Below are 11,019 nucleotides of genomic sequence, written 5' to 3'. Positions count from 1 at the left end.
AAATCTCATATAAAAGGCAGCTGAAATATGTAAACATGTTAATGGTCACAAAAACTGTTAAGGGTTAAAGGGGAAATAAAGCCTAACAAGGACACCAGTCCTGTGCTGACCTGCTCTTAAATGCTCTGCAGTTAGACCACATTAGAAAAATGTTATAAACACCTCCTTTAATACTCACTTTGCTGAAACCAGTATTACAACTAAAGCTTAACAGCAGTCAGTATAAGTTTTAGGTGCCAGAGTCTGCCTTAAAGGAAAACTATAACCCTGAACAATATAGGTCTCTATTAAAATATACTGGAAACAGTTCATATGTAAAACTCTGCTTCATGTAAATAAACAAAACAATATACTTTTTCTCTTTAGCTTGTTCCAGAGATATATTTTTCAGAACTAAGGGTCGTCCCGGGGGATTCTACGATTCATGGTGCGCACAAACATGGTCACATGAGCCAATTAACAGAGTTCTGTCTTTTGCTTTCACACATCTACATTTAGAGCTGCAGTATTTCAGGTCAGGTGATCTCATAAAATGAAGGCTCAAGGGAAAAGATGTAAAATGACAATATTTACTTTTTAAGTACAAAAAAGGGGGGTTGTGGGTGCACTCCTAAATCCATATAAAAACATATTTAAGTACAATACATTTACAATAAATATGAGTAAACAAAATTAGCAATGACAATAAATGTGTAGCTGTACAGAGCATTTGTTTATACATGGGGGTCAGTGACCCCTATTTGAAGGTTGGAACGTGCCAGAAGAAGAAAAGAAAAAAAAAAAAAACTATACAAAATAAATAATGAAGACCAACTGGCTATTCTCTAACATACTAAAAGTTAACATAAAGGTGAACCACATAAACAAACAGAAATACTGGAGATAGCACGCATATCCTCTGTGTGCTAACTATTGCCCTCCCAGCAACCCAGTTCAGATGGCTAATTACACCAAAAATTCAACCTTGACCAACCATATTACCTTTTAAAATATAACTTTTAATAAATTATTTAAAATCTAGACCGCACCATCAGTGACAATACACACACACTATAACTGTCACGCTGTGTTGGACAATGTCCATAAAAACACACAATTCAAAGTCAGATAAGTGGATTTGTGGTGGACTCATTAAACCATCGGTGCTAACCATCAGTCGGTATATAGCACTTAACGTGTTGCTAGCAAACAGAAGCCCCCCTCCCTTCCAATATTCCCATACGACAAAATTCCACCTATCTACATAGGGAGTGATTTGGAGCTTGTCTTACCAATCTCTACCTATGCCGCTCTACGCGTTTCGCCGTTACTGGCTTCTTCAGGGCCATGATGTGATGTGCACTCATCCACATTCGCTTTAAATATGGTCTCTCCAGCGTTCTTCTGCATGTGGTACTTCTGCCTTCTCCTCTTCACTTCTGGATGAGTCCTTCGTCAGGCAAGTTGTGCGGCTCACTTCTCCCTACAGCACAGTGTGCATGCGTTGCCCTTACTCGAGCTCCATGCCTTATGCGAGTGCGCTAACCTGTATCTGTTACGCACATATTGCAACAGTAACTATATGCTGGCTGGACCTCAGCCATTTCAATATTTAATATTATTTCTGTCAGTAACTAATATTTAACTTTATTTACAAATGATACTGTTTTTTTCTTCATAGTGCATAAGTGACGGAAATACAGATCAAAGTCAAAAACTAAATTATTATAAAAATGGGGTGAATGTAAATCCCTCATTCAAACCATTAGGGGATTTTCTATTCATTTCGTAAATCCATTGTGCTTCTTGTTGGAGCAATTTTTTATGTACATCTCCTACTCGAGTGGTTTTTTGACTTGTTCAACTGCCATGAATTTCATAACATTGATATTACCATCGTGAGACTCATTAACATGATTTGCTATTGATGTATTGCCTTTATTTTTTATTTCTCCCACATGTTCCAGGATTTTCCTGCGGAATTCCCTCAATGTTTTTCCCACATATTTCTTGCCACATATGCATGTCATTACATATACTATGCACGTGCTCTTACAATTCATGTAATTTCTTAATTCATACTCCAAGTTGGTCCTTGTTTTCATTATTGTGGATCTCCTTTCAACCGATGGACATGCCAAGCAATCCCCGCATTTGTAGCAACCTTTATTTTTATTTGTTAGCCACGTAGACTTGAACGGGTGTAGTGACTTTAAATTAGTTTGGCACGTAAATTTTTGCTGCGTCTGAAAGGAATCAGAGGTTTTTTACCAATAACTTGAGTTGCTTATCTTGTAAAATGTGCCAATGTTTTTTCACAATCTGTGTGATTTTATTATGTTCTGCACTGTATTCACCAATGAGTCTGAAAACTTGGATATTAGTGTTAACATTCTTTAAGATTAATTCCTTTTCTTGGGACTAACAGAGACAGTCTGTCGTTCTCCAACGCCACCTTGTAGGCTTTTTTTTTAGAGAATTGTGGCTATAGCCTCTTGCCTTGAAACGCTCATAAATTTTTTTGCCTCTATTTTAAAATCCTCTTGTGTGCTACAATTTCTTCTAATTCTGAGGTATTGTCCTCCCGGGATGCCTGTAATCGTGTTTATGTTGGCTATTGGCATGTAACAAATTATTAGTAGCAGTTTCTTTCCTATACAGGGATGTGGAAAGATTGCCATGTTGATCCCGATAGACCCAAATATCCAAAAAATTAACTGTCTCTCTGCCCAATTGTGCAGTCACCTTTAAGTTGATGTTGTTGATATTCAATTCATCCACAAATTCAGCAAATTGCTCACTTGTGCCTGACCAAATTAGGACTATATCGTCAATATAGCGTAGCCATAATGAAATTAATTGTGTATATTTGGCTAAACATTCCCCAAATACAAAATTCCTTTCATACCATCCCAGGAAAATATTGGCATAAGTGGGTGCACGGGGGCTTCTCATGGCTGTGCCTCTTGTCTGGTGGTAATATTTATTGTCAAATGTAAAATAATTATGTGTCAAGATGAACTCCAATAATTCTATTCTGATTTTATTGTGTCCCAAGTATTGTTGACCTCTCTGTTTAAGTGATTCTTTCACTGATTCAAGACCTATCTCATGTAGAATGCTAGTATATAGAGATTCTAGATCTAGGCATGCCAAATATTGATTCTCTTCAAGTGTGATTCCATCCAAATGACTGATCCAAAATGTATCTTGTACGAATGATGGAAGACTATTGACAAATGGTTTTAATATGGCATCTAAATAGATGCTAGGAGTTTCTATTCGGCTACCTATTCCTGATACTACCCCTTTAAAGGTACAGTTCAGTGTAAAAATAAAAACTGGATAAATAGACTGTGCAAAATAAAACATTTTTCTAATACAGTTAGTTAGCCAAAATGCAATTGATAAAGGCTGGAGTGACTGTATGTCTAACAGAACCGAACAGAATACTGCTTCCTGCTTTTCAGCTCTCTAACTCTGAGTTAGTCAGGGGGCCACATGAAAAATACTAGTTCATTGAGTTTGCTATTGATCTGCACCTTATATTCAAAAGCAAACAGTTAAGGTCCATGTGCCCCCCCCCTCAAGTCCAGATTGGTTACCGCCTGGTAACCAATCAGTGCAGAGCTGCAAGCAGGAAGTATTCTGGTTGTTATGTCAGACATCCAGTCACTTCAGCCTTTATACATTACATTTTTCGCTAACTAACTATATTGAAAACTTTTTTTTGCACAGCCTATTTACCCAGTTTTTATTTTTATACTGAACAATTCCTTAAAGCTTTAGTTCTCCTTTAGGAGACTGATAAAGTATTCCTTATGAAGGAATTGAAGCATCATTTGCTCCTTTCCAATTGAATCAATTGGAAAGGAGCAAAAAGAGAGAAAAATGGAAGGCAGAAGATGACCGTTGTTGTAGGTGGTATAAAATGACAGTTTCTTCTTTGCTCCTTCCTTTTGACTGCATCCCTGGCATTGGACAAGGGACTATCTCATGGGCTGCTCTTTCAATCACTGTCCTAAAATAAAATATATATTTTTTTGTGAACCATAGTCAACTGCTGTCCAAGTAAGTAACATGTCTGTCTTTATATAGGACTCCACCTATGCAAGGGGCTTTGTACTTCCACCAATTGCTGACATTTTTACATAGAGCTATAGAGCCAAAGCACTTGTTTTCAGTCATTCTGGTTATTATTTTTTCTGTGAAATCACTGTAAAATGTATAGAACTATACTTGTGGTAGTTTTGGTTGAAAAGGGTCAAACTGTTGCTGTTGGCTATAAGCATGAAAGGCCTTAAGGTGGCCATAGACTCAAAGATCCGCTCGTTTGGCGACATCGCCAAATGAGCGTATCTTTCCCCGATATGCCACTAAACTGCGTGGCTATATCGGGGGTAATTCAATCGTTTGGCCGAACGATCGAATTACGATGAGCCAAGCGGCTCCGACGGGTCGGTCGGGTAAAAATCCAACCTTCCCGATCGATATCGTGGCCAGATATCGATCGGGAAGACCCGTCGGAAGCCCCCATACATGGGCAGATAAGCTGTCAAATCGGTCCAAACGACCGATATCGGCAGCTTTATCTGCCCGTGTATGGCCACCTTTAGTGAATAAAAGGTACTGTTGGTATAGACTGAATGCCACATTTGTATGCTCTACACCTCTTTAGGATAACCCTCCTCTTCTGTGTGCGATAAATCTCTTGCAATGCTTTCCCACTGGTGATAAAGTGGCAATAAATCACCGGTGGTAAAAACATGTGAGAAGCTGCATTCTTTCAAAGTTGCCCGAAGTTTGCCCTTGTGGGAAAGCATTTACAGGAGATTAGTCACCCACAGAAGAGGAGAATTATTGCAGGTTACTAATCTCTTAGTGTGCCATGGCCCTTAGTTTGATTCTAAACTGTAGTATTGTTGCTGGTGTAAACCACTGCAGAACCAAACTCTTCTGTAATTGCATAAGCTGATAAGCTTTATAAAGTTAACTGATTTTGAAGGATGCCAGAATGTCACAGCCGTGGGCAATATTGGGGGGAGACTGTGAAGTTAGTATCTGTGTATGTGTGAAATAAAGATGGTGAGCTGATAACACACAAACTAGGGTTGCCACCTGTCCTGTTTTGCCAGGGTCAAAACTACCTGATGGTTTTCCAAATTAGGAAAACCGGGCAGGGTTTCCTATGATTGATGCAGCAAATGGGCAATCACTGATCACTATGTCATAGCCCCGCCCCTGACACCACAACCCGCCCCCTGCAGTATCACAACCACGCACCCAATGCACCACGGCCCCGCCCCATGCCCAGATTCAACCGGGCCAAAAGGTGGTAACCCTAATACAAGCTTTGCTCGGTTTTGTAAAATTATAAATGAACTCTTTAATGTTCAGGTAAGTTAGAATAAGTTAACTCAGCTTCTAATTAACAGTTCAAAGAGTAATGACCAGGCTTGTAGAATGCCACAAAAATCCATCTTTTTATACGCAGGATGCCAATATATATCTTTCCAACCTCTCTGCAGGTCTAGGCAAGTATTGAGAAATGTAGCCAAAATTTGAACAGAGCAATGGCCTGATAGAACATGTTGTGCACTGACTCATCTAATAAACCAAGGAGCCATGAACCTAATAAAGACAAAGAATGGATAAGGTGTGCAGTACAAACACACAGGCACAAAAAAATAGGAAAGAAAAAATACGGCTTGGTTCATACCAGCAGCCACTCACTGGATGCAGGGTTGGACTGGGCCCCCCCCCCCATGTGTATCTTTTTTCCTGTTTGCAGCTGTGACCGGGGAGGGAGGCTGGGAGCCCTGACTGAGGGGTCTGCTTCCTCTACAAGAATGTGTGACTATACAAACATAGGCACTAATGCAAAGGAAAGAGATATCATTATTGATGAGTGACAATGAAAATAGCTTGTCATGTGAAATAGGGATCGATCTTTATTCCCTGGTGTTTGTGGAATGCAGGAGCAGTTATTGTCATGAACACAAAAGTAGTTGCAATTAGAGGAGGAAGAGAGGTACAGTATATGGCAGCACCTGCCTCTTCGATATGAAATGATGGCTTCCCCTATTTCTCCAAAACAAAAAGACTGTTTGAGCTCACACTTCCCGCAACAACAATCTCATTTCCCCACACCACAGGTCTTTTTTATAAGAACTTCTCCAGAATCGGATATAAACATGTTTTCATCACAATAAACACTATACCAGAAATCATACTTAAAGGGACTGGATTATATCTTAGGAAGAAAAAGCTATGCATATCATGTCCAGCTGATAACAATGCCATTTCAACAATTTGGAAGCTGCATAACAGCTAGTAGGGCATGTTTGATGTTTGAAAGGAAATAACTTTGAAACGTCCTAGAAATGCAAGATTCATCATAGCTACTGTATGCAAAAATCAATATTATAATGTATTTTAGTTCTAAGCTGCTTCTGATCATATTTTCATTGACAAAATCAAGGTTATAAAAAATAGTACTGTATTTAGTAGTAAAAATATTTACCCAAAATTTTAGTCTGGCATGCAGACTAATTGCTCACTCACTGGGCACTCGTGGGCATTTCCTTAGGACAGTCAGTCTTAACCTTATCAGGAGACCCAGAATAAGACCTCTTTTTTCTAAAGTGGGAGTGTGAATAATGAGTTGCACATTTAATAACTAGCGCTAATACAGAATTACTGATATTAAAAATAATAATGCATTGATGGAATTACTGTATGAATGCAGTTGACTGATACTTCTTGATACTACTGTCTTGTGCACAAAAAAGACCTGCAGTATTTATAGCAGAATATGGAATTGATCAAAAACTTGCAAGCATTAACTCTGAAATAGTGGTTATACTTGTGTGAATGACACTACATATTGCATTACAACTTATTTGCATTGCACTTCACTAAACATAGGAGCTGTGCTAAAAAGTAAGTTATTGTCAATGTTATAATAGTTTAGCAAACAGGAACAATTTCAGCAGCTAAGGCCCATGTTATTAGGGATGCAGCCGAACCCCTGAATCCTTCGCAAAAGATTTTTCCGAATACTGAACCGAATTTGCATATGCAAATTAGGGGTGGGAAGAGGAAAACATTTTTACTTCCTTGTTTTGTGACAAAAAGTCATGCAATATCCCTCCCTGCCCCTAATTTGCATATGCAAATTAGGATTCAGTTCGGCCTGGCAGAAGGATTCGCTCTAATCTGTATCCTGCTGTAAAAGGCCGAACCGAATCCTGGATTCGGTGCATCCCTACATGTTATCCTAGCAACATAATCAAGACAATCTTTAGATTCTTGTAAATGGCAGAGGTGCTGCTGTAAGATGCCATAGACAATCATTATTTATTGAGCTTGTGGGGGATGTATGGGCCCATGGGCAATCCTTGGGCTGCTGATGCCATCCCTCTCCTGCTCCTTGCTTAAAGGGCACCTGTTGGGTAAAAATGTTATCCCCAACCAAAGGTGCCCTTTAAAACAACAACGGGTCAAAGGGGGGTGGCATCGCTAGTGCAATAGCACTCTCTGCACTAGCAGAGCCAAACTTACAGGTTAGAACCCAGACATTCAGCGAAGTCGCCTGAAGTTGCCTCACGAGGAAACTTCAAAGGACTTCGGATATCGAAGCGCCGCGAGTGCATTGCAGCAGGCAATTTTTTATTTTAGCAGGCGGAAGGCAGTTCGGGGAGATGGATGCCCCGAAGAAGAAGCGATAAGTTGCCAGGCGACTAAACCTCCCTGAATCTGCCCGTGTGCTAAAGCCCTTAAAGCTACAAGAGGTGGCTTTTTGCAACCCCTCGTAACTGGCTCACCTTGCCTCATGGCAGGAGCAGCCCTTTATGGGCCTCAGTGTACTTGAAATGTCAGGGGCTATTTTGCATCTCAGTTCAGACCTGGCTAGCAACCAGGCAATGGACAGACAGGTGGATGAACAGGAGAGGCCTGAATAGAAAGATGAATAATAAAGAAGTAACGATAACAGTAAAGTGTTAACCTCAGAGACTAAGAGATTTTAGTTGCTGGGGTTTGTGACCGGCAACAAACAAACAGCAATTTATTTTCTAAATTGGAAAGAGGATGAAAAGGAAGGCAATTAATTAAAGGGGTGGCTCACCTTTAAGATGACTTTTAGTATGCTATAGAATGGCCAATTATAAGCAATTTTTCAATTGGACTAATATTTTTATGTTTTATAGTTTTTGAATTATTTGTCTTTTTCTTCTGCCTCTTTCCAGCTTTCAAAAGGGGGTCACTGACACCATCTAAAAGCGAATGCTCTGTAAGGCTGCACCTTCATTGTTATTGCTACTTTTTATTACTCCTCTTTTTCTTCAGGACCTCTCCTATTTATATTCCAGTCTCTTATTCCAGTCAATGCATGGTTGCTAGGGTCATTTAGACCCTAGCAACCAGATGGCTGAAACTGCTAACTGGAGAGCTGCTGGATAAAAAGCTAAATAACTCAAAACAAATACTAAAAAATGAAAACCAATTATATATCAGTCTCTACACCATACTAACAGTTAATTTAAAGGTGAACGTCGTCTGCAAAAAAAAAAGCTACACAGGCTTCATTTGATACATACACCTACTTACCTACTCCAGCCTCCTTTTGGCATTGTTTTCGTCTCGTTGCCTTGGTTTCAAACAGTTAGCGCCTCCCTTTGTCCAATAGGCGCTTAGAAAATCGTTCGCCTGGCGTTTTCCACCAATCACCGCCATGTGGGCAGGAGACAGGAAAGTGTTGCTCATTGCATGCCTGGTCTGGAGCCGGATTGTGGATGTGTTTATGGAGTTGTTGCTGCTGCTGGATTGTGCAGTGCCTCTACATGTTGTGAGTAAAGGCATATCGCATCTGCTATAAGACGCATTCAGTGGAATAGGGAGCGTCTGAATGTGTTAGTTGTTTGCCAGAGGTAAGAAGCGTTCTTAAATCCTTACAAAGCGTGACACCTGTACTATAAATGGGTCCTGCTTCCAAAAATAACATTTAGTTGCAGTAGTCAAACCCAAGTGCGGAGAATTGCAAGAGATAGACATGTACAAATAACTTTAAAATCGTTGGAATTTTTCAATGAATGTTTATCTGAACCTTGCTTGGAATTCCAGATTCTCTCTTTAGGCAAATATATATATTTTGGGGTTTACATCTGCTTTATGTATTATTGGGGCACATTTGCATCATTTTCTGCATGGTTTTAAATCATATTAACCATTTATAACCCTAATTTGGTTACTTTCTCTTTAAATAGCAACTTACCCTTGGCAATCCAGCGCCCTGAGTCCCTTTTGCGTATGAAAAGTACCAGGAACTGGGAAATACAGTGCAGTGCCTCCACCTAGGGAACACTGAGGAGCACACCTCGGGGATTCCACTAGGAAAAATACACAGTTTGCAAATGAAACAAATATAAACTGCAGTAAAACTTGGGCAAACTAATACACCATGCCCTCCTACACTGGGGACACTACCTAAATCACGATTAGGTACTTATCTGTTGCTCCAACACAGTCCTTTTTAATAACAAAGTCCCAATCCTACAGAAGGGGTTAATAACCACACAGTTCAAATGAATATCCCTTCCCCAGAGCTCTTATTCCCCAGGTAGCACTACCATTTCCCAAAAGTATCTCTCCCTTTGAAATTTAGCAACAGCTTCCACGTAGCAGTTAAATACACAAGACGTCTTCACCTTGGGGCCCCACGCTTGTATCAGTGCCAGTATCCTCCCTTGGGTGGCTCACTCACCGGGGTGCTCTCAGAGGCAATCACACTGAGATTATAGGCAGCTCTGCAGCAGGATAAATCTCACCAGTGGCACCTTTCTCCTTCTGAGTCTCTAGCAGCTTGGCAGGGAACAGGCTGGGCTCAATCTGTACCTCCACAGATTTAACAGCTTCTCTGTACTTGACAGTCTTACAGCTACTCGTGCTGGCTCTGTTCAGCTCTCTGGGAGACCCTGTACATTTGGCTCCAAAGTCAGGCACACCCTCTCTCCCAAGGATGCACCAGCCAATCGGATCGGTCTCCAGCCTGTAACTGGGCTGGATGATGTCACAGGCAGAAAAACAGGGGAAGGATTCGTCTTGTCCCCTACACATTCATAAATTGCTCTTCAGTTCAGAACAGCCAGATTAAAGACATAGGTGCATAGTTGCATCCTTGTTATATATTAACATATTGCTGAAAAAAGACACAGCCTTCAAATGTAATATTTTGCACATAGAAATCCAACCTAACAATTCTTCAGCTGCCTCTAGTTTGCTTTACCAGGGAATATGGTTGACACCTGGCCTGTATTTTACCCGCCTGGCCTGTAAAAATTATGGTTGATCCCACATTTTCAGTAGTGCAGCAGGGTCATACTCATGCCTTTTTTTAACTCATTTTGTGCCACAGTACCATACAGGCCGGTTATATGCAGAGCTGTTGTTATGGTTGAATGATAAACTGATACTCTCAAGGCAGTACAGAGCTTTAGTAGCTGAAAATAAAATTTATTTTGGCGTCTTACCAGGGACAGCTCAGGTCGTTATGCCACCTTGACACCCTCTGAGTGTTACTACGTGCTTCTACTCAAATATGCAGTTGGATGAATTTATATTTGTTTTCCCATGTGGCGTAAGAAGTTTTGTGAACATTCCAGTTGCTTTTATCAGATTTTGCCACAAAACAAAAATTAAAACCTAAATTAAATGAAAAGTATGTATTCTCCCCGAATAAACCCCCAACCCACCTCAAGGGTCAGTTTAGGGGAACAAGGTGTATGTGTTTTTCTGCTATCTTATAACTCCCAGCACTGCAATGCCAAAAGCTACATACATGAGTTGTGCTTTGAAGGTGCCCTGGGCTGAACTACATCTTACCTGTAGGGGTCTTTTTCTAATCGCACCTGCTTCAAATTCCTTGCAACCCCAAAAGAGCAAATAAAACTTGATGCAGTTGCATTATTTTCAAGGTATTCAAGGTGTATTTAAAAGCAGGGTGGACACCGGGGGGGGGGGGGGGGTTGATGGTAGCATACA

Source organism: Xenopus laevis, chromosome 3S (genome assembly GCF_017654675.1).
Source record: "Xenopus laevis strain J_2021 chromosome 3S, Xenopus_laevis_v10.1, whole genome shotgun sequence".
In the NCBI taxonomy this organism is placed as follows: Eukaryota; Metazoa; Chordata; class Amphibia; order Anura; family Pipidae; genus Xenopus; species Xenopus laevis.
Note: the sequence above shows the minus strand (reverse complement) of the source record.